The sequence below is a fragment of the Herpailurus yagouaroundi genome, unplaced genomic scaffold, assembly GCF_014898765.1.
Source record: "Herpailurus yagouaroundi ecotype Mexico unplaced genomic scaffold, PumYag 29, whole genome shotgun sequence".
Classification (NCBI taxonomy): domain Eukaryota; kingdom Metazoa; phylum Chordata; class Mammalia; order Carnivora; family Felidae; genus Herpailurus; species Herpailurus yagouaroundi.
In genome coordinates this window covers 91,716,067-91,742,124 of record NW_024412377.1, presented here as the reverse complement: position 1 = coordinate 91,742,124, position 26,058 = coordinate 91,716,067, and the positions used below count along the sequence as shown (strand labels likewise).

The following is a 26,058-nucleotide window of genomic DNA, read 5'->3' as shown; positions in this document are numbered from 1 at the left end:
GATAAAGAAATTGTGGTTTATATCCACAATGTAGTACTACAGGGCAATGAGAAAGAACGAAATATGGCCCTTTGTAGCAACGTGGATAGAACTGGAGATTGTGATGCTAAGTGAAATAAGCCATACAGAGAAAGACAGATACCATATGTTTTCAGTCTTATGTGAATCCTGAGAAACTTAACCGAAACCCATGGGGGAGGGGAAGGAAAAAAAAAAGAGGTTAGAGAGGGAGAGAGCCAAAGCATAAGTGATTCTTAAAAACTGAGAAGAAACTGAGGGTTGATAGGCGGTGGGAGGGGTGGAGGGTGGGTGATGGGTATTGAGGAGGGCACCTTTTGGGATGAGCACTGGGTGTTGTATGGAAACCAATTTGACAATAAATTTCATATATTGAAAAAAAAGATTTATTCCAAGTAGTCATAGACGTGTGCAATACAAACTTGTAAAGCCTCAGTATCTCTGACTAATTAAATGTCTCTCTGATATAGCCAGTGGCAGGGGCTCTCATGATGCTGTTAACGACCTGTGAAATCTAAGCAGCTCACAAGTTCTAAGAGCACAAATTAGGAGCATGGAACCATAAAATAAAGACTCAGCTGTTCTTTTTAACATTTAGGGTTTACTATAACCAAATTGAAATATAATAGTTATGAGCCAAATTCCTATATAAAAAACTCAAACTTAGTGTGAAATGAAATTTAACAAAGTAGATGTAATATGAATGTACTAAAACAAGTGGGGAGAATAGAAATGCTAACAGGCACTTAAGTGCATGCTCTTTAAAACATGAAAATGTAGAAAAAGTAAGGAATTCCTCAGAAAAAGTTAAAGTTATGTATACAACTTACTATTACTGAATTTCATACATATCAAGAATTTGAATAGTTATATGAGATTCTATTAGCATATAAATGTCATATATATGTATGTATGTATATATATATATACATATATATATATATATACACACATAGATTAAATTCAAGCAATTCTCTTTTCCTTTAGTAACCTGCTAATCACAGCTACTGATTCTTTCTCCTCAGTAAATAGAAGTCTCAACTGATATATCTATATCTATCAACTATATATTAGTAGCAAAGGGGAATGTGTGTGTGTATGTACATATATATATATATATATGACATTTTTTTGAAGATGACAGGGAAAAAAATACTTTAATAAAGAGGCTGGGCTAAATTCCCATTTTTGTCTACTGTATATAAAACATTTGGAAACTTTAGTTAGTGAGTTAGGAATAAAGAGCACACTACGGTTATAAAAATATATAAAGTATATGATAACCCCATGAGAAAGTAAAAGCTACTTGTGAAACATAGTATGATAAAATAAATTCTGTCTCACATATTCAAATCTCTCACTGCTATAGCATTCATCGGTATTCAAATCATGGACATACATGCAGTCTGAATTCTCTGAAACAGCATAATAGAGGAAGCATATGTAGACCAAGAAACTGAGGTCAAAAGGGCTGAGTTGTCACTGGTTAAGGCTGGGGTCAGAATTTATAATCTCATGATTATCTTCTACATAAAACTGAAAACAATTTCCATTTGGATTTATAATATCTCTATTGCCCATTTTCTGAGATCTGACAATCCTATGAGAAGACACATAAAAAATTGAAAATGATAATCATTTTATGATGGCAGGCCACATCAGTGTTATTACATTCTTTATCATTACTACTTTAAGTGGCAAAGAAAATTAGTGTTTGTTTTATGAGAATGATCTCATTCTTCTTGAACTCAACAGCTTAATGTGAAGTGTGGTGTTAGAAAAATTTTCATTTTACTTCTAGTATTGTTCAGAAATAGAGAAGCTCCTGAAAACTGAATCAATGTTGTTTGAGTGCAAATATTTTATGTATTAATAAATTGAGTTTTGATGCTTACGTTACCGGCATTTTAGGAGATTATCTAACATTCACGCACATACACACATAGACAGGCAAAAGAAAGCGACACAGTAGCATCAAAGTCCACCTTCTCCTATATCCTACTTCCTGTTGCAAGATAGAACATTTTCATGGACTCTTCTTCTCCCTCGATATGGACGTGTTGAGTGTAACTGACACATCTTGTCTTTGCTATGTTCCTTTCAAACGGAATGTAATGTAAAATTAGACTCTTCCTATCTCCAAGAATGTCAATTAAAAGCTCAAATTCAGAGATGATTAATGGTATATGTCCCCACTTTCTAAAAGGAAACTTAGTCACATACTCAAAGGTCTCACTAAAAGGTAGCTAACTGGTCCAGTGATCATCAGCCTCAAGAGCCTATATGAGAGAAGACTGGTTATTCAACAGGGGAGGAGCTTCTTTAAAAAGAATTTCGAAACCCATAACCAGTCTAATGTTTTTTTACTCTCTTTCTTAATTATGAAGATAGAAGAAGACTGCATCTCCTATAATTCAAGCCAACTAAAAGGGTAGTCAAAAGAAGTGGTAATAGAGATTTTGATGGTTTATAAGAGGAGCAATATCTCACTGTCTACCTGAATGTTCAATGAATGACAGAGATGTATAGGCCACACAGGTACTGGAATAGAGGACTCAGAGATATTCTTGGGAGAATTAACAAGAACCCTCTGATATTTGAGGGAGAATCATAGAGATTGGCACCTGGCTGATAAAGTCTGAAGGCAGAGGCTGACTTGAATATCCCTAAGTGGAAAGGAAATTAGAAAAAAGACCATTTGCATTCTGAGGTAGTAGGCAAAGGGTTGAATTTCCATACTCCAGCTCCATAAAAGGCAACTGAATTCGGGTTGCTCAACAAAGCTATCTTCTGGATAAGGTGATATTAGCAGGAGGAGGGAGATCACCACTGTATCAAAACTAAAGGAATATGACAAAGGTCAGTTGGAGAATACAATGGCTGTGTTAGAAAGTGGTTAAAAAGTCCAGAGGAATCTCCATTAATTGTCTTTGAAAGAATCATCTATATACTACTTAAAAGAGCCAGCATTTGAAAAAAAAAGTATATGACTCAACCAAGAGAGAAATACAAATTTAAAAAGGCTAAATTAATGGATCCTTATCTTGATGCTGAAATTTCTCCACACTGCTCAATCTTGGAGGAGCTAAAATCAATAGATGAGGGTAAGGTCCTGGAGCTTGTAAGACTTGAGTGAAATAGATCATGTGTTCACTTCCCTACTGCTATCAGCAAGAAAGCAATGAGGTATGAGAGCAATGGCCGGGATTCATGGAGGTGGGGTTGTGGAGAAAGAGGGAGGCTAACATTTTGAATTTAATGAGAATTTCAAAATTTAACATGAGATTTAGGTGGTACACTTTAATATGTGAAAATAAGACTGCTTTTAAAACTGCTTTATTCAATGGCTTCTGTACTCTCAAGGTCCAACCATCAGAGGTCCAACAATTTTTGGCTCAGCTGTATTTTCTTCTTTAGGAAGATGAAGTTTAGTAATAGTACTGTGGTCATTAGCACTGTTCACAAATTATTTTAGCTATCTACCTTCTCCACAATGCGCTTTGGCCAAAAACTGTATTACTGTAGCACAGTGACAGAAGGCTTAATGGACTTATTATCATTAATCATAGTTATTCTCCACTTCTTTAGTAATCAGGGATGAATATATTGAGAAGATGTCCAGGAATGTCTGGGTCTCCAAGTCACTTGCCATGAATAGATTTCATAGTAAAACACATACCATTAGTATCTCCTAAAACCAACTTGGCTCATTTTGTCCTCTCAGATGTCAACATTAACTTTAATTTTCTTGAATTAATCTTTTTTATTGTTTTAAAAATTAATTAAAATATACCCTACCTCTTTTCTCTCTTTTTTTTTTTTAATTTTTTTTCAAGGTTTATTTATTTTGGGGACAGAGAGAGACAGAGCATGAACGGGGGAGGGGCAGAGAGAAAGGGAGGCACAGAAAGGGAAACAGGCTCCAGGCTCTGAGCCATCAGCCCAAGCCTGATGTGGGGCTCGAACTCACAGACCGCGAGATCGTGACCTGGCTGAAGTCGGACGCTTAACCGACTGCGCCACCCAGGCGCCCCTTCTCTCATTTGTTATGTGACAAATTTCTGTTCTCTATATAATGAATCCTTCATCAATGATGACTCTGAAGCCATATATTCCATAATTAAAATTAACAAATAAAATTTCAGTATGGACATTTTTCTCATAAAGAACCCTTTTGCACTCAAATTGTTTTCATTCATTATTTAAATAAAGTATTTCATAAATATAAAAATTTTAAAATAATATTTAATGAATAGAGTAGAAAAGAAGATATTACAATGGGTATGATATACAGGCTGCTAAAAAAAAAGGCTGGAGTATAACAACTCTTATACATATGTTTTTTTCTAATATATTTGGATGTATATTCACATCTATATGCAGTTATATCATATATGTGCACTGGTGGAAAAATATAATTAAAAACAAAATCTTCTACCAACTCAGAAAACTTCTCCACAAAGGCATAAAAGAAACCAATTTTGTTACTGAATTAGAATTAAACCAGAATGTGATGTGCATCACAGGCAATCTGCTAAGAGATTGCCAAGACAGAGACAAATCTGACACTTTTATCCATGTAACCAGATAGAACTCATTGCATATATGTTCTCAAGATAATAAGAGAACTTGACAACACTGTCACACAGAGCTCATCCTAAATTCACTGAGGTAGTCACCTATGTTTAATTCGCTTACCTTAAAAAAGTAAAAATAAACTTCTCACATATTTATGACAGGAGGCAGTCTTAGAGCCAGGTGGCTTGCTGAAGTTAGGCTTCCATCCTCCCATGGAAACTGGTAATAGGGGGTGCTGTCTCTGAAATGGAATGGAATGGAATGGAATGGAATGGAATGGAATGGAATGGAATGGAATGGAATGGAATGGAATGGAATGGATGAAATGAAATGAAATGAAATGAAATGAAATGAAATGATTACATTTCAATGAGATGGTTCCCAGGCTCTTGAGAAAGGCATTCCTGAGTTGCAACACAGACACAATAAGTCTTATTTAGCTTTTAAGAGAAACTACATACATTTCCAGGACACAGGAAAAGAAGTTACAAGTTATCTTAAGTAAGTACTCTAAGAAAAGGGAGAAAGAAAAGGGAGACATCTCTTCCCTTATTTCCAGCAAGGAGAATCAAGCTTCTCATTTTTAATTTATATTTGCCCTTAGAGTCTATCTGTAAGAACTTTCCTAGCCATTTGCATTACAAGTAACAGCATTTCACCTTTTTTTTTTAATTTTAAGAAAAATAAAGAGTAATTTTATTCTTAAAATATTTTAAGGTTCCAGGCAAAATTAACTTTAATAAATTTATTTCACGGTAATCATTGAAATAGACTTTGCTTTCCCAAATTGTTGTTATGGTCTATTGTCAACAATGCTCATTAATATATAATTAAAAAATACCTCTCAGGGCACCTGGGTGGCTCAGTCAGTTAGGCATCCAACTCTTGATTTCAGCTCAGGTCATGATCTCACATTTCATGAGATGGAGCCCCACGTAGGGGCTCCGTACTGACAGTGCAGAGCCTGCTTGGAACTCTCTCTCTCCCTCTCTCTCTGCCCATCCCCTGTGCTTGTTCTCACTCTCTCAAAATAAATAATCTTAAAAAAAATACCTCTCTAAGCCGAGTATCAGAGTTTCTTATGGCGCAGGATGGCATTTTTATTTTTAGTTAAAAATTTTAAATATAAAAAAGGGAAATTTTATGCCGATGTATTTAATGTGTAAAATTTATGCAAAAATAATAAATGCAAAAATAATAAGTGCAAAAAAGTAATAAGTGATTTTTTTTTTTACAAAATTAACAGTGATGAAACCGGTACTTGGTAGCATAGAATATTACCAGAAGCTCCCCTCGTACCTGTTATTACTCACTATGCTTCATCAAAAGTAACTACTATCCTGAGCTCAGTAACCATAGGTTTCTTGTGCCAATTAATTTTTTGAAATGTATATAAATAGGATATAGGAAACTCACTCTCTTATATCTGGCTTCTTACACTTATAATCATGTTTGGGATTCCATCTATGCTGTGATGTGCAGAACGCAATGTTCATTGTCAGTGTTGAAAGGCAATTCACTGAATGAATCTTTCTGTTATCCTAACATTGATAGATATTTTGGTTATATTAACTTTAGGACTATAATGAATAATGCTACTACCAACATTTCTATATGCGCATTTCTGTTAGGTATATGCTGTAAGTTGAATTGCTAGGTAATAGGATATCAGCTCATTCACCTTTGGTTGATGGTGACAACTATTTTCTAATGTAATTATACCAATCTAACTTTCCTAAAACAGTGTATAATAGAATCAGTTTCTCTATATCTTAGGCAATAATTTTGTTTGTTTGTTTTTCATTTTAGCTATTGTCTTACTCCATTTGGGCTACTAGAACAAAATACCACAGACTAGGTAACCTAAAAACAACAAAATGTTGCTGCTCACAATTCTAGAGAGTGGGCAGACTGAGATCAGGCACCAGGATGATATGGTGAGGGCCCTTTTCCTACTTCACTGACAGCACTCTTCTCATAGTGTCTCTACCTAGTAGAACTGGCTAGAGAGCTTCATGGGGTATCTTTTATAAGTGTATAAATTCCATTTAATGAGATCTCCATTCCCAAGATCATGTCACCTCCCAAAGTCCCTACCTATTAAGATCACATTTGAAGGCTAGGGTTTCATCATATGAATTTGGGGTAGGTTACGGGAGGGACAACATTCACAGAAAGCAGCCACTTTTTGCATGGACAATGGTATTTCATCATAATTTTAACTTCCACTTCTCTAACAAAGTCACAAAAAGATAGAAGTAAAGATACAGATATCCTTTCGTGTACGTTTGCATGTGTATGTGTGTGTGTGTGTGAAGGATTTATTAATTTTTTTCTGTTTTTTTCTTCTAGACTTAAATTATGAATGTAAGTTCCTTTTCAGGGGGTACATACATTGCAATCATCTTCTCTAACTCAGAGACTTGCTTTTCACTCATAGCAGTGTCGTTTGATAAACCAAGTTGTTAATATAGTACAATCTGCCAACTTTCTATATTTTCTGTCTTTAAGAGAAATTTTTTTACTATCCTAATTCATAAAGATATTCTCTCACATTTTACTCTAGAAGCTTTATTAGCTTCATGCTTCACATTTTGATGTGAAATTACTCTGGAATTTTTTTATTCTTCCAAATTTCCATATGGATATCTGACTGTGATTTATTGGAAGGATTATTCTCCCCAAGTGCACAGGAATACCTTTGTCATAATTCAAGATATTATATGTGTATGGGTCTTTCTTTTATAACTAGTCTGTTTCCTTGGTATACTTACTCACTATTACATGTTTACATAGTGTTAGTTACTGTAGCTTTATAAAGTATTTATCAGGAAGCATCTAGCTTTATTCCTCCTTTGGGTCCAACGGATTCTGCTGAGAGATCTGCTGTCCATGTTATTGTTGCTCCTTTGAAAGTTGTCTTTTTTTTGTGTCTGACTGTGATATTTTTCCTATTTGTTTTTTATCACTTTTCCACAATATGTGTAGATGTGCTTTTCCACGCATTTATCCTGATATGGTTCCTTAATGCTTTCTGAATATACAAATTGATGTGCTTTTGTCATTAAAAAGGAAATTCTGAGCCATTAACTCTTTGATGTTGTTTTTGCCCTCATTTCCTTTGCATCTCTTCCCTTCTGCATTTGCCCTGCTTTTATCTAGGCAATTCAGCCTGAATATTTTCTAATAATCTATCTTCTAGTCCATAAATCCTCTCTTCTTGTCTGTCCAATTTAGTTAATACCATACATTGATTTCCTAATTTCAGTTATTGTATTGGTTAGAAAGAGAATTTCCCATTGATTGTTTTCATAATTTACTGTCCTCTGGCAAAATTATTCTTGCCTTCTATTTTCTTAGACACGTTAATCACAGTTAACTTAGAGTTTATATTTGAGGACACTAATTACCCAATCATCCCTATGTCTATTATCTGATTTTCTCCTCTTGGCTATATTTTCTTAATATTCCAGTAGATTTCTAATTGAATAAAGGACACTGTTAATGAAATATACAAAGACTATATATTATATTATCTTTCTCCGAAGAGGGACTATCCCATCTTAATTCAATCATACCGAGCTGGGTTGCAATTTTTTATAAAATACTTGCGTAGGTGTGGTTTCTTGCCCTTACTGTACAATAACTCTCTAGGAGCCCTAAATGATGCTCTGAGGTGTTTACTACTAACAGCCTTAGCAGGTCTTGAAATTCAAAATTTGTCTATTTAGGGCCACTTGAGTAGCTCAGTCATTTCAGCATCTGACTTTGGCTCAGGTCATGATCTTGCAGTTCTTGAGTTCGATCCCAGCATCAGGCTCTGTGCTGACAGCTCAGAGCCTGGTTCCTGCTTCAGATTCTGTGTTTCCATTTCTCTCTGCCCTTCCCATGCTCGCTCTCTCTCTCTCTCTTAAAAATAAATATTTTTTTTAAAAAAATGTCTATTTAATACTGTCAGACCCTAGAAAACTCCACAGATGAATCCAAAGTATTTGCATTTTTCATAAAGCACATGATACTGAACGTGGTCACAGTTTTGACTTCCTGCAGGACTTCTCCCATATGACATTAAAATTTCAAAATAGAAAACTCCCTCTGACACTGTTCTACTTTGTGAAAAAAAATCCAGTATTTCAAAACAAGAGGTAATATAACATCCTGGTTAAAAGTACTGTTTGTAAATCAGGCAAACAAGGTGTGAATCCAAGTTCCATGACGAAATAAATCAATGACTGCTGGTAAGTAACATGTCTGTGACACTCAGGTGTTTTTTGTTGTTGTTGTTGTTGTTGTTGTTAATAAATCACAAATAAAAATAGCAGTCATACATAAGTTATTTATAAAGTTAAATGTTGTTTAATTTTAAATTATTTTTTAGTTAATATACTATGATTCACATACTTTTTTATGTGTGGGAATACAGTGAACAAAATAGTCAATAAACCCTGCCTTCAATGGAGTATACGTTCTAATGTGGGAAAGAGCCAATAAATACCAATAGACAAATAAATATGGTATGTCAGATAGTTGTAGGTGTTATGAAGGAAAATAGGTGACCATTATTCTGAAAGTCAGTCATCCTGCTCCCAGGCACTCCTTAAAATTGCCTAACTGGCTGATGAACAAATTGACCATGGCAGAGTGGGAAGAGAATATAGGATTTCCACTCACCAGAAGAGAGCTGGTTACAGCCACTGGTGAGTACCAATGTGCCCACAGCAGAACCCAACACTTAGCCCCTATTATGGCACCATCCCCTAGGATTAGCAGTCAGGTCAACTGGTGGAAGAAGCAACAATCTGTTCTCACTAGAGCAGACATTTACTCTAGACCTAGATTTTTCTTCACTGTCTGCAATGCTTCCACCAAAGTCACTATCCATGGACTTACAGAATACCAAACTAACCAGGTTGATGTTATATACAACATCATTTTTGATCAACCAATGAAGTTTGCAAATGAGCCCAGTTCCATAAATTCAATGAATGTATATTTTCCTTATCATCTAGAAACACCTGGCTTGATAAAACAGAATAATTTCCTTATGAACTCTTACTTATGGTTATATCTCAGTTGTACAACCTTGCAGATGTGGGACATTTATCTCCAGGATGTGATACTTACTCTAAATCAGTAACACATATATGTTTCTCCCATAGCCAAGATTTATGGATCTGTGAATCAAAGGGTAAAAATGAAAAGTACCTCCTTTCACTATTACTACAAGTGATCCATTAGGGAAGGAAAAAAAAGGAAAGAAAATGAAACGAAACGAAACGAAACGAAACGAAACGAAACAAAACAAAACATAGGAAAGGAAAGGAAAGGAAAGGAAGGAAAGGATAAAGGAAAAGAAAAGGGCAGGGGAGGAGAAGAGAGTGGAGGGGAGGTAAGATTTCCTATTCCCTATAACTTTAGGTTCTAATGGTGGAGAAGTCTTAAATCTGAAAGTAGGAATGATTATATCAATGACAAAATAATGATTCTACTGAACTAGAATTTGAGATGGCAACCTAACCACTTTTAGCTCCTCGTGTCAATGAATCAGATAAAGCAAGGGGTTACAGTTCTGATTGAGTAAATGACTCTGACAATCAAGGAAATAGTGGGTTGCTACTACACAATGAGGACTCATAATAATATATCTAGAAGATAGATGATTCCCCAGGAGGCCTCTCAATACCCTCAACTACTATGATTAAAGCCAGTGGAAAAGTTATATCATGTTAGGTAGAAGCATCACTTGATAGTTTTTATTGGAAATTAGTGTGTTTAAAGAGATATATATGGGTACTAAGTGACCAAAGGAAGACAAAAGGTACTAAGTGACAAGGGTAGATATGTATGAGTACTAATTAACAAAAAGTTAATTGAGCAAAGCTGATTACTTTTCTTGGAATATCCTTACCTGTAGGCTTTTGGTAAGAGTAGGCCATAAGACACATTGTTGCAAAGATTTGGAGGGAAAAATAAAGCAGCAGGTTTATTGATCTTTATGTGCAGAAGGTATACCAAGGTAATGGGGCACTTTTGAGCTCACACGTGTTGCTGCTTTCTGCTGGTTAAACCTGTATGGTGGGGAAATGGGCAAGCAGCAGCGGCAGGCCTGCAAATGATTTACATCCCCCTAGATCTTCCTTCAGCTTCTATGAATCCTGGGCCAGATAAGTGTTTAGCTCCATAAAGAAGGGCAACAGTTTCTCATGTAGGACAACAATCTCATCATAGTCAGAAGCAATGAAAACTGAAATGGGTTCCAGTTAACATATAAGGGTTCCAGTTTTTACACGAGTCTCAGTTTCTCTTTGTTCTCTTTTTTATCCATCTTTCCTTCTTTGTCCATCTTTGCTTCCTAACTGCCTGCTCTGCAGACTTCAACTTCCAGCCTCAAATACGAAAACCAAAGTCTGAAAGAGCCTGCAATGGTTCTTCTGCTTGTCATATTGAACTCTAACTGACAAAAGTATAAAGGGATGTTTTCATTGAGGAGAACACAGTTGAATAAACACTGAAGAGGAGAGGGAATGAATTGATTTTTGAGTCTCAGGAGTTCAGCAGGATAAACTGAAGTTAAAAAATAGGTATTAAAGTTAAAACAAATATAATTATTCATAGTGGAATTATTAAAACAAGAATTTATCATTCATGAAAAAAATTCATTATTCATTGATTCTGTATTTGTGAATTTGCCTACTCACTAAAATTTATTTATAATTCCCAAATCAGTACTGCCAGTGTTTTCATGGTCATTCACACACATGTGCACAGTGGCACAAATTTTGAGTTTTGAAATTACTGGTTTGTTTCATGAGGACATTGTCAAATGAACCTATGTAATGGAAATGGTCTCCAAACCCCTGGCATAAGACCATGCAATCCATTATGTAAGATATATTAAATAAGGTGTCTTTAAACAGAAATGCATATAAAATAAAGCTAGTTGATGAAAATGTGACAAGTCTCTCAGGAACCTAACCCTATATTTTCCCTAGGAGCAAGAATTCCCTATTCACTAACTGTGTGTTTGTGGCAACTCTGTAGAATATTAACTATCCTGAATAATGAAAGTGAATAACAATAAATGAAACACACACACACACACACACACACACACACACACACACACGTGTGTGTGTGTGTGTGTGTGATATTATTACTCTTAGCTGAGACAGAAAATGACATTATATAAAAAATATAAAAAACAGCTATTTTAAGTTGGTAGAGATTTTAAATGAAGCTCTACCAAAATGTGGCACTGTTTATATGAAGTGGTATAACAGCTTTCTGAGAATCTCGGCATTTATATAAATGTTGGATTCTTATTTTATTCAGATGATTTAAACAAATACTTTAACAAATTATTTGTTTGATATATTTGCCTCCTCACAAATGTATCTGAAGAACTGGCAGTCATCAAAATTTAGAATTTATGAGATCACAGTTATTTTTATTAAGTCTCTGGATTAATACACACAACTAAATTTTTAAGTACATCTTAGGTAGAGAGCAACAAGGCATCTAGACAATGAGAACCTACTGTAGAGCTCATACTCAAATAATAATGTAATAGCTATATTTTTCCTCACACTGTCTGTGTTCATCACACAAAGGCAGCATGTTTTCCTAGAGAAACAAGCTGATAAAGCAATGATGAGCTAATGAGTTATTTAGTAGGAGAAAGGATTCTATTATGTGTGGAATATGTCATTTTATAGTGCTTCTTATACCTATAAAAGAAACTGTATATCTGTCTTATCTATCACAGAAGTGCTATAGAGCATAACTTGTGCCCTGAAACTTTAGGGAAGTTCCATATAGCTACGATCATTCTATTTTAGAAACTAATAATAGAAATGTTTGCTATTTTAGTCATGAGACTCATTATTGGAGTTAGTAAAGTGTGTGTTTCAAGGCATCACAAGTTTTAGGATCCATGAGTAAATGTCTTGTTTATTGAACGTTAGGTAATAATGTTAATAAGATACTGGATCACATGGAAATAATGAACAACAAATCAATCTCAAATAGCTAACCTATAAAATCATATTTTGCATCTGAACTCAATAAATTTTACAGAAGAACAGCATGAATTCAAAAGCATTAGCCAGTGTTTTTTTTGCATAGCTTCATCCCAGAGTTCAAGCCATCAAGACAAAAATTAGTACAGTGAAGGACTTTCTTACTGAATAGGGCTCTGATAGACTTTGTGGATTAATATAGTATTCAGACACTGGCTTAGAACTAGAAAAAGCTTATAAATTTGTTGATGATAATCACAATGTCGACAATGCCAAGTGATCTGCTTCATTTACTAAACAGCCATTAGGTGTTTAGTTATTAACACAGAATATATACTGACAAGTTACCTGATACATTGATTAGATATTCTTCCCCTTATTATGCCACTGTTAGTAATCATTATTTATGTATTACCCTAAAAAGTTCTTGCTAGGCAGTAACAGTTATTGTACATTCATAAGTTCCTAAATGTCTACGACTGAGGAATTTAAACTCAGTGAAAACAAGGTACTATTTGATGACAGAAAAAAATAGAGGTTAATGGAACAGAAAAAAAAAGTCAGCCAGAAATAGACTAAATTCTCTAAGCAGAAGACAAAGAAAATAAGAGAAATAGGATACACATATAGGATTTGGTTTATATGTATGTGCAATTGTACATTTCTGTTCACTTTTACATTTTGTGATGCCTAGCTGTAACTGTGCAGAACAGACAGTAAAGATTAGTGTGGACAACTCTGAGAATTAAAAACTCTACGGAGACCCAGTTATCTAGGGACTCCATTATTTGTGAGTTTACCTCCTGAATCTTTACCAGGTTTTCACAGTGAGTATTGGGGAAAAATCCCCTTGCACTTCTGGTAGGGGGAGAAGAAAAGGACCCATTTAGAAATAAATCTGAGCATTCTGTTCTTTTTAACAGGGTCTGACCTAATGAGGAATAATTTAACAGGAGCCTAATTAGCCTGGGTTTTATGAGAACTTAACTGATCTGGAAGAAGGGAAATACTAAACTTCAGCTCACTCTAGACATATTGTCCAACATAGTGTGGAAGTAGGGGAGGACTGATAATCATATGCATGTCACAGTCCAGGGGCACAGTCTCACTAAAAGACTCAGACCTATTCATTCTTCTCCACATGCCTTACCACCACATTACTAAAGGCCTACTTACAGCAGTTCCTTGTAAATGTATATTTACAAGACATACCAAAAAGAAAAAAAAAAAAACAGATTTGAAAGAGATAATCAATAGAATCAGACTCAGATACAGCAGGAATGTTGGAATTAGCCTGGAAATTTAAAACACCTATGATTAATTTGATAAGGGCTTTAATGAATAAAGTAGACAGCATAAGAACAAATGATCAATATAGGCAGTGAGATGGAAATTCTATGAAAGAACCAAAAACAAATGCTAGAGAAAAAAAAATAACAAATGAAAAATGTCTTTGATGGCATTTTTTTGCAGAAGGGTAAGAGGAAAGTAAGCAAGCAAGCAAGAAACAAAGGAAAGAGGGAGGGAGGATGGACAAGGCACCTGGGTGGCTAAGTTGGTTAAGCATCTGAGTCTTGGTTTAGGCTCAGGTCATGATCTAACAGTTTGTGGGACTGAGCCCAGCATCCCGCTCTGTGCTGTCAGCAAAGAGCCGCTTGGGATTCTCTTTCTCCCTCTTTCTCTGCCCCTCCCCAACTAACATGCATGTTCTCTCTCTCTATATATATATACATATATTTCCCTCAAAATAAATAAATAAACATTTAAAAAAAGAAAGAGAAAATATTTAAAATAATAAGTAACAATTTCCCCAAATTAATGACATATAAAACCACTCATCCAGGAAACTCAGAAAACACCAAGCAGGATACATGCCAAAAAACTGCACCTAAGTTTATCACTTCAATCTATAAAAAAGCAAAGATAAAGAAAAAAATTTGAAAGAAGCCAGAGGGGGTAAAATTCTTACCTACTGAGTAGCAAAAGTAAGTATTAATTCAACTTCTCCTTTGAAAAAATGCAAGCGAGAAGTGAAGTAAAATATGTCAAGGGCTGAGAGAAAAAAAAAACAGCAAGCAACAAATCTGTACCTAAGAAATTGTTTTTTTAAAGTGAAGGATATATAAAGTTTTTCTCAGACAAATAAAAGTTAAGGGACTCTGTTGCCACCTGCCTGGAGGAAACCTGATATGGTAAGAAAGGAGAGAAAACAGAATTATATACAATACTCCATTAAAACTAGAAAAGGCAGAAAAAGAGTAGAAAACAAAAATAGAAACAAATAAGAGCAACAAATAGAAAACAGTAACAAATATGGTAGATAGTGTTCCAACTTTATCGATAAACACTAAATGTAATGATCTAATTGCATCAATGGAAAGACATTATCAGAGTGGTCAAAAAACAAGCTCCAGCTATAGGTAATCTATAAGAAACCCACTTCAAATATAAGACACATATGGACTAAAAGTAAGCAGATGGAGAAAGATAAGCCATGATAACACTAATTAAAAGAAAGCAGGAGTAGCTATATTAATTTCAGATACAGAAAGGAAAGTCATCAGGAATAGAGTGTTACTATATAAGGCTAAAGGAGTCAATTCACCAAGAAAACACAATGATTTTTTTTTTATAATTTTTTGACATTTATTCATTTTTGAGAGACAGGGTGCAAGCGGGGAAGGGGCAGAGAGAGTGGGAGACACAGAATCTGAAGCAGGCCCCAGGCTCTGAGCTGTCAGCATAGAGCCCAATGCAGGCTTCCAACTCACAAATCATGATATCATAACCTGAGCTGAAGTCACACGCTTAACTGACTCAGCCACCCAGGCACCCCAAGAAGACACAGTGATGTTTAATATCTATATGACTAACAACAGAGTGCCAAAACACATGAGGCAAAACTTATAGAACTGCAAGGAGAAATTGATAAACCCACTATTATAGCTGAGCACTTCAATCCCCACTCTCAGAAATGGACAGATCTAGCGGGCAGAAAACCATTAAAGACACAGATGAATTCAACAACAAAAACTGGATATAATGGACAACTTAGAACTACTTCATCCAACAAAAGAAGAATACACATTCTCCTCAAGATCACATGAAACATTTACCAAGATAGACATCATTCTGGGACATAAAACACACCTTGACATTCTTTAATATCATACGTAAAACAAGGGTAATACTACCTATTCCATGGACATTCATGGAATATTAAAGGAATACCATGTAAAACTCTATGCTCACAAATTTAATAATCTAATTGAAATAGAACAATTCCTTGAAAAATACAATTTACCAAAACTGACACCGGAATAGACAGTATGACAGGTCTATATCTATTAAAAAAAAATGAATCAACAATTAACAACCTTCTAAAACAGAAAGCATCAGGCCCAAATGTGTTCAAGGTGAATTCTACAAACATTTAAAGAAGAAATTCTACCAATTCTCTACAATCTGTTTCAGAATACAGAAGTAGAGGAATATTTCCTAACTCATTCTATTAGGCCACCCATACTGTAATATTAAAACTAGACATTACATTAATAAACAACTACACACTGATACCTCTCATGAACATAGATTCAAAAACACTCAAAATATTAGAAGATAAAATACAGCAATGTATAAAAAATGTTTACACTATGAATGGTAGGATTTCTATCAACAATTCCAGGTTAGTTCAATATTCAAAAATAAAATAATGTAATAAACATCACATCAACAGGCTAAAAAAGAAAAACAATCACATGATCATATCAAAAGATGCAGAAAAAAACATCTGATAAAATCCAACACTCACTTATGATGTTAAACTAATAAACTAGGAATAGAAAGGAATTTTGTCAAAGAATATCTACAAAAAAAACTGAAGATAACATCTTACTCAATAGTGAAAAGCTACAGGCTTTCCCGCTACAATAAAGAACAAAGAATATCTCCTCTACCAATGCTTTTCAACATCATCCTGAAGTCCTAGCCAATGCAATAAAACAAGAAAAAAATATACAGGTATACAGATCAGGAAGAAATAAAACTGTATTAGTTCACAGATGGCATGAGGTCTATCTACTGTAGAAAATCTGAAATGATCAACAACAACAAAAAACTTCTAGAACTGATAATAAGTGATGTTAACAAGGATTCAGGATACAAGCTTAATATACAAAAGCCTACTGATTTCCTATATACAAACAATAATCAAATGTAATCTGAAATTAAAAACAATATCATTTATACTGGTATTCTAGAAGTGAAATACTTAGATATAAATTTAACAAAATATGTACAGTTCTTTATTAGAAAACACCACAAAATTCTGATGAAAGATACCAAAGAGATAAAGAAAAAAAAAATACTCTCTCTCCATAGATAGGAAGACTCAATATTGTCAAGGCATCAATTCTTCCCAATTTGATTTACAGATTCAGTGCATTAACAATCAAAATTCCAGCAGGCTACTTTGCAAATAGCAACAAATTTATTCTAAAGATTATATGAAGAGGTAAAACCTAGAGTAAAAGACAGAGAATAGAAAAGTTAACACTGAAGAAGAAAAAAGAGTACTAATATTGACCAACTTCAAGACTTAAAATGTTACAGTATGCTATCCTTCAGTAAGTGAAAGGACAAATAAACTGTTATATCCAGTACATCCAGAAAATAAAGTATTATTTAGCCCTAAAAAAAAAAACAGCTATCAAGCTATGAAACTTCAGGAAAGCCTTAAAGGCATATTACTAAGTGAAAGAAGGCATTCTGAAAAGTCATACTGTATGACTCAAACTATATTCCATTCTAGAAAAGGCAAGGTATAGAGACAGTGAAAAAACAAAAACACAAAACAGGGATTGCTGTAATGTGGGGATAGTTAAGGATGAACTGGTGGACGACTGAGGATCTTTAGGGCAGTGAAACTACACTGTATTATATTATAATGGTGAATAAATGTCTTTATATGTTTGTCCAAATCCATACAAGAGAACATTAAAGTGAATCCTAATGTAAAATGACTTTTGAGTAAAAATGATATGTCAACATAGGTTCATCAATTGTAACAAATGTACCAATCAGATGAGGGGATTTGATAATAGAAAGGTTATGCATGAGTAAAGTGAAGGGCATATGGGAAATCTCTATTCTTTTCCCTTAATTTTATTATGAACCTAAATCTGCTCTAAAAAATAGACTATTAAAAAAATAATAAAATTTTCTGCATTCAGGGGCACCTGGGTGGCTCAGTTGGTTAAGCATCTGAGTCTTTATATCATTCAGCTCAGGTCATGAACTCATACTTCATGGGTTCAAGCCCCATGTTGGGCTTACAATGACTTCACTTACACTGACTTCGATAAGCCTGCCTGGAATTCTCTCTCTCCCTCTCTCTCTGTCCCCTCCTCCATTTGTATTTTATCTCTCTCTCTCAAAATAAATAAATATTTTTTTAAATCTGTATTCAAAATATGATTTATAAGAATTAAACATTTTTTAAAAATAACTAAAAAGCAAAGGTAATTTATATTTTAATTCTTAGTAAGAAATATAATATAGTTGCCTTTCCGGCTACATTGAACATAGTCATTTTTCAGTATAAAAACAACCTTTGAAAATCATAATTTTTTTAAATTTTTTTTTAGGAATTGCAAATCATAAGCCATTACACATGGCAACACACCTTTTTATTAGAACGTCCAAAGGTTAAGGCTAATCATGGCATTGGTGTTGACCACAAAGGATTTATACACAAAGAATATTAAATGTTTTCCTTCCCTGAGCAAAGAGAATTTTAACAGTTCTTAATTTGCTTTGTAAAAGCTAGTGGTGACTGTGCCTTCATGCCAAGCTGCAGTGATAGTGATAAATGGTGTTGATGCCTTAGGGTGATACCTAACTAAATTAGCTGGTAAAGCTAAAACTGTGCTAATTTTCAATTTTTAATACTGTGTAGTAGTGATGGCTGTTCAGCCACCATTCAATTGGCTTTGCTTACTCTGTGATTTAATTGTTTATAAGGAATTAATGAAAATTTAGAAATGTATAAAAAGGGAGAAATGTGCTTTAATTATAAATACTGAGAATAAAATATGCTAACAGGAGCCCATGGAGCCTTAGGAATGTTAAAGCAATTCCATTTAAAAGCTTTTACTCCGGGGCACCTGGGTGGCGCAGTCAGTTGAGCCTCCGACTACAGCCAGGTCACGATCTTGCGGGTCCGTGAGTTCGAGCCCCGCGTCAGGCTCTGGGCTGATGGCTCAGAGCCTGGAGCCTGTTTCTGATTCTGTGTCTCCCTCTCTCTCTCTGCCCCTCCCCCGTTCATGCTCTGTCTCTCTCTGTCCCAAAAATAAATAAACGTTGAAAAAAAAATTTAAAAAAAAGCTTTTACTCCTTTTTTTAAATTTTATTTTATTATAATTACTAAGATACAGAACTTGATAATATAGAATCTCAAACTTGTGATGAAATATTATGAAATTATAAAGCTTGGAGATGTGAAGTAGGCAAAAACATACAGAAACAAACTGATAATGATATTCTTCTTAGCTTTATCTTTTAGACTTTCTCCTTTTCTGTACCCTTTCTTTTCAGGCTGCTACTAGGTGAATAACTAAGGTTATGTTATTATTAACCATTTTTATGGTGCAGCATGTGTTTTTTAAAAAATTAAAAGGTAGCAATAATTATCCCCTTCATATCTGTGTTTACTTACTGCATTATATACAAAAATAGAAAAGTAGAGGAATAAACTGCAAAGGATAAAAGTATAATTTGAAAACGAAATCTCAGTATATAACTATGAGGCAGAGATAATTACAGGCTGCAAGTTGTTCAAAAATTGTTAAACTGCACAGAATTCATACCAATAAGGAAGCATCATTATCTGTTCATTTATAAGCACATTTATAAAAGGCCAAAAAAAGCAAGAAGTTAGAAGAGGTAAGACTGTACAGAACTGGCACCCACAGACCATTAAGCAATATTTCAGGTCAAAGGGCTCTCCTACAAAATCTTTTTAAAATCCAAGGGAACATTAGAATGTGAGCTCTTTTCATCTTAAACCCAAATTTGTGCTTACTGCTTGCTGCTACATTTAAGAAGAGTTTTTTGGTTTTGTTTGTTTTGATGGCCTGGAGGGCAGTTTTGCTCACAGAAATGATTACTAGGGTTTATTCAGTTTAAATAATTTCCAATTTACTGAAGTTACAAATCTTAAAGTCTAGATGTACAAAACTTATTCTGGATAATTAGAGCTATAAAATTTAAAAGGTAAAAAATTACCTTTTGTAGCCTTTGCAAATGTTTGAGGAGATTATAAAACTCATATACTTTCAACTATTTTCAACAATCTTTATATATTTAAAATATTTAATTTCCTTTTTTATATTTCTATTATATCCTCAGCTACTTAATCTGGTAAGTTTTATAAACTAAACTTGTACATATGATAAAAGTTGAGGTCTCTCAAATATATCTGTATGATGCATTAATTAGTAAGTTTCTACACAAAAAGTAAACCTGTAAGATTACTCCAAGTGTTGCCTGTTAGTTTTCTATCTTATTTCTCTGAGTATCCTAAATGGATTTACAAAAATTCTTTTTCTTTAATTTTTATCTCGAGGGATATTCTTTGTTCATTATTAATAAAACTCCTGTGAATACTTCGGGGCACTCATTACTCCTGAGTATTAAATGAAAGAATAGTCACAAAAGAGTATATACTGTTACAATTTTTCAAAGTTAAAATTACTGAAGATGCAAGGTTAATGCAACAATATTAACAGAGAGTTGTGACTCTTTTAAACATTTCTATATTTATATATCTTTCTGCGATGGAAAGATGTTAGCCTCTTAAGATAATAATTAGAACATTTCAAGCAATTTGGGCTTGGTGGATACAAACTGAGGTTGCCTAAAAATCTATGCTGCTGCCAAGATTCCTTAGGCTATTCTGATTGGATAGCTGAATAGTATTTTTTTCATTCTATTATTAATGACAGTAACGCAACAGAGATGGTTCTGTAGTCCAAAAGTCTTATATTCAAGTTATACTTACCCAATTCTTCATTCCCCAAATGGAATCTGTAACACTAACCTAGTTTTCTATATGATTTCATTAAATTTCTAATTCACTTGGTCCTTAGATATGTTAATACTTTCCTTGTTTAATTCTAGGGGTCTGTGGATTTGACAAAACCCTGCAGTTCTTTCATATGAGTCCCATTTCTTAAGATCATATAATTTTTATAGTGTCATTTCCTCATTTCTGATAACTGTATCTCTCCCATTGCATGCTTTTTTTTTTTTTTTTTTTTTGGTTGTTGTTGTTACAATTCCCTAGGTGTATCTACTCATACTTACATTTCATTTTTTTAAATTAAAATATATTTTATAACCTACTTCTAATAAAATAATAAATAACACTTCTCGAAAAATATATTTAGGCTCCATTTAAAACTTAATTCATTACTTTCAGATTCTGTGTCTCCCTCTCTCTCTGACCCTCCCTTGTTCATGCTCTGTCTCTCTGTCTCAAAAATAAATAAACATTAAAAAAATAAAAATAATAAAAGGGGGGGGGCGACTGGGTGGCTCAGTCGGTTAAGCGTCTGACTTCGGCTCCGGTCATGATCTCGCAGTCTGTGAGTTACAGCCCTGCGTCGGGTTCTGTGCTGACAGCTCAGAGCCTGGAGCCCGTTTCAGATTCTGTGTCTCCCTTTCTCTCTGATCCTCCCCTGTTCATGGTCTGTCTGTCTCTATCTTAAAAATAAACGTTAAAAAAAATTCAAAACTTAATTCATTACCAGGCTAAAAATTAAAAATAGTACTACTGTCTTTTTTTAATTTAATTACTTTTTAAATTTTTTATTTAAAAACAATTTTTTAACATTTATCCATTTTTTTGAGAGACAGAGAGAGAGTGTGTGTGAGCGGGGGAAGGACAGACAGAAAGGGAGACACAGAATCTAAAGTAGCTCCAGGTTCCAAGCTGTCAGCACAGTACCCAATACAGGGCTCAAACCCAGAAACAGTGAGATCATGATCTGAGCTGAAGCCGGATGCTTAACTGACTGAGCCACTCAGGTGCCCCAATTTTTTTTTAATGTTTATTCATTTTTGAGAGAGAGAGAGAGCATGAGTGAGGGAGAAGCACAGAGACTGGGAGACACAGAATCCAAAGCAGGCTCCAGGCTCTGGGCTGTCAGCACAGAGCCCGATGCAGGACTCAAACTCAGGAGCCATGAGATCATGACCTGAGCTGAAGTCCTTGGCTTAACTGACTGAGCCACCCAGTCGCCCCTAAGTTTAATTACTCTGAATATCTTCACAAGGCTGTCTTTGAGTTACTGGCCTATATCCAAAGATCCATAGTACAGGGTTTTATAAAGATTAAAGGAAATCATGTCTGTTAAGAGTTCAGAACAATGATTAGTACCTGTAAGGGCTCTGTAAAATTAGGTGCTTTTATTTAAGATGCTATTGCTGAGGTCCTAAAAAAATGATTGTTAACTTGCTGTTTTTCTTTTCTTCTGCATTCGAAAACTACAGTCCAAACTTCCCAAAATAACTTTTTTAAAACTGTAATTCAATTTATTTAAAGGTCAGAAACAGGCAAAACTAAATTATACAAAGAAAACAAAGAGAAATGATTAACAAATTTAGAGGAACTCTTTCATAAGGGCACATTCCTTCCAAGGAAGCAGGATTCAAAAGACTTTATTTTCCACCTAGAGGGTGGAAAGTGCAGCCAGGCTGCACTTGCTTTTGGATTTGTTGTCACTGTTTGCACTAGGATACAAAGGCAGATTTAAAAGAAATCCCACATAGAAAGAGCCCAAACTAAATACGTGTGTTCAATTAAAAGCATTTAACTTCTGATCATTTATATGAGATGAAAAATCCCTGAGGATGCTGGAAACTGGCAATAGCTTCATGGATATAGTAACCTATTACACAAGTCACATAACGGATATAAAGGTGGTTTTAAAATTAATAAATGACTATGCTGCAGGGCCTAAATGAGACAAACTGCAAATGAACTATGCACACATCTTTTTCCTCTTTAATAATTCCAAAATGAATATTATAATTTTAATTTTACCATTAATATGAACACATCATAACATGCTTTTGGATGTAAAAAGTTAAAATTAAAACTGAAAAGAATAATTTCATCAAAAAAGTTTTCCAAAATGCAGTATCAATTAGGTACAGTATGTATCGTGAACTCTTCAGATTTTCATATTAAAAGTGAATAGAATATAAATAGAATAAAAATGCAAACACAACAATAATTATTGTGTTATAACTATCAGCATGCCCAAGGCTTGGTTCTCAGAACTCATCTCTTCTCTATTCCCAGCGAGACCCTCCTCTGGAGTACAGACTTGTATATTCTAATGTGCATTCTAGAATTCTACCTGGGAAGTGGTCTAACAATCAATGGTTGCTACCTCCCTGCCATGTGTAATTAATTTTGAAAGTACTTCTTCTGATTGTAGTACTGAATTTTAAATCAACATAAACTAGCCATATGGAAGTGTGTATAAACATGTTCTAAATTTTATAATGATGTATGTCATGCAATAATATATCAAGAAATTTGTAGTGATCCTGCCTTGGGTAATAATAAAATAAATGTGATACTGTGAAAACATCCTAACCCATTCATTAATTTTGGTCCACTACATTAAGAAAGTATGTCATTTATTTCTTTATTTTGAAAGAGGGAGAGAGCAGGGAAGGGGGAAAGAGGGAGAGAGAAAAAAAATCAAGCAGGTTCTGCGTCATCAGCATGGAGCCCAACACAGGGCTCAATCCCCTGAACCATGAGATCATAACCTGAGCTAAGATCAACAGTTGGATACTTAATCGACTGAGCCACCCAGGTGCCCCTATGAAAACTAGATTCTAAATAAATCTTTGAGTTTAGCCTTATGAAATATGTGATCTCTAATGGCTATACATTTACTGACAAAGCTACTTACCTCAAGCCACACTTTTATACAGAGAAGTTATAACCTGAAGTGCATAAGTATGATTACCAATATGCAAATGCTATTAATAACATGGTACATGTTGAAAACTCTTTTGAAATTGAAAATAATTGGTTCCAGGGAATTTTTGAAATTTTTAAGGAAATTCTATTGTACACTGGATCTTAAAAAAATGAAATATGTATGTATAAAGGCATATTTCACTTACAAAATATGTTATCAAAGACCTATCTCAACTGCATGTAACAATACAAAATACAGACAATTACAAATTAAATCCTGACATTTAGAATGTTAACAATAGTTCCAGGTGTTTAAATGCCTCAATCACTTTTCTCTGTTCTTTGATATTTGTCGCATGAAGCCTACATGTCAAGGCATCTTGACCATTTATTAATGCACACAAGAATCTTAAAAAAGAGAGAGAGAGAGACAAAAAGTGTTTTATCATGCTGCACTATGCTTCTGCTTCTGCCTCTCCATCAAATTTTACCAATCTCATTTTCCAGTTATTCCTGTTTCATTTGGCATTTTTATCTGATAAGTAAAAAAAAAAAAAAAAAGAAAGAAAGTATGTCATTAGGTTACACTTATGTGTGTGTGTGTGTGTGTGTATGTATTTCTATCTTGAAGGGGATATATATATATATATACACACACACACATATATATATACATATATATACATACATACGTATATATACATATATACAAATATATACATATATACACATATATACAAATATATACATGTATATACATATATGTATGTATGTATATATACATATATATATATACACACATATATATATCCATCTTGAAGGAATATATAGGTGTGTGTGTATGTATGTATGTATATATGTATGTATATATATGTGTGTGTATGTGTATATATATATACACACACCTACATATACACTTCAAGATGGAAATACATTTCTCAAATATCCAAAGTTCTTAAATGACATTTATTTCTGACAGTAATATAATTCTAAAACAAGCGTTCACTCAGGTCAGCCTGCTTCTTCACAGAAATACATAATACACCTTTATTTATCATAAACTAAACTCTCTTAATATTTGTAAGCTTCTCTAGAAACTTTTGCCATTAAGTTTTGACAATATAGGGGAAATAAAATAAGTTGGAAAGATGGAAACTCCCCCATCTATAGATTTTAAAAATATGATGGACGATGGAGGGAAGATGGCGGCGTAGGAGGACGCTGGGCTCACTGCTTGTCCTGCTGATCACTTAGATTCCACCTACACCTGCCTAAATAACCCAGAAAACCACCAGAGGATTAGCAGAACGGAGTCGCCGGAGCCAAGCGCAGACGAGAGGCCCACGGAAGAGAGTAGGAAGGGCGGCGAGGCGGTGCACGCTCCACGGACTGGCGGGAGGGAGCCGGGGCAGAGGAGCGGCTCGCCGGCCAAGCAGAGCCCCCGAGTCTGGCTTGCAAAAAGCAGAGGGGCCTGACAGACTGTGTTCCCACAGCAAGCGTGACTTAGCGTCTGGGAGGTCATAAGTTAACAGCTCTGCTCAGAAAGCGGGAAGGCTGGAGGACAAAGGGAAGGAGAGCTGCTGAGCCCCCGGACGACAGAGCTCAGTTTGGTGGGGAACAAAGGCGCTCGCCAGTGCCATCTCCCCCGCCCATCCCCCAGCCAAAATCCCAAAGAGAACCAGATCCTGCCAGGGAACATGCTCGCTCCGCGCAAACACCCAACTCTGCGCTTCTGCGAAGCCAAACCTCCAGCAGCGGATCTGACTCCCTCCTGCTGCCACAGGGCCCCTCCTGAAGTGGATCACCTAAGGAGAAGCAAGCTAAGCCTGCCCCTCCTGCCCCCGTGCACCTTGCCTACCCACCCAGCTAAGACGCCAGATCCCCAGCATCACAAGCCTGGCAGTGTGCAAGTAGCCCAGACGGGCCACCCCACCCCACAGTGAATCCCCCCCCCCCCAGGAGAGGGGAAGAGAAGGCACGCACCAGTCTGACTGTGGCCCCAGCGGTGGGCTGGGGCAGACATCAGGTCTGACTGCGGCTCCGCCCACCAACTCCAGTTATACACCACAGCACAGGGGAAGTGCCCTGCAGGTCCTCACCACGCCAGGGACTATCCAAAATGACCAAGTGGAAGAATTCCCCTCAGAAGAATCTCCAGGAAATAACAACAGCTAATGAGCTGATCAAAAAGGATTTAAATAATATAACAGAAAGTGAATTTAGAATAATAGTCATAAAATTAATCGCTGGGCTTGAAAACAGTATAGAGGACAGCAGAGAATCTCTTGCTACAGAGATCAAGGGACTAAGGAACAGTCACGAGGAGCTGAAAAACGCTTTAAACGAAATGCATAACAAAATGGAAACCACCACGGCTCGGATTGAAGAGGCAGAGGAGAGAATAGGTGAACTAGAAGATAAAGTTATGGAAAAAGAGGAAGC

At 35.1% G+C, this 26,058-nt stretch overlaps 1 long non-coding RNA gene across 1 annotated transcript in view; it reads right to left on the bottom strand.

Annotated features, from left to right (window-relative positions):
• Nucleotides 1-26,058, bottom strand: part of LOC121013582 (uncharacterized) — a 95,656-nt gene that overhangs the window by 22,830 nt on the left and 46,768 nt on the right. The window contains exon 3 of the long non-coding RNA XR_005782789.1: nucleotides 4,717-4,837. This is a non-coding gene — a long non-coding RNA (uncharacterized LOC121013582). The remainder of the gene's footprint in view (nucleotides 1-4,716; nucleotides 4,838-26,058) is intronic.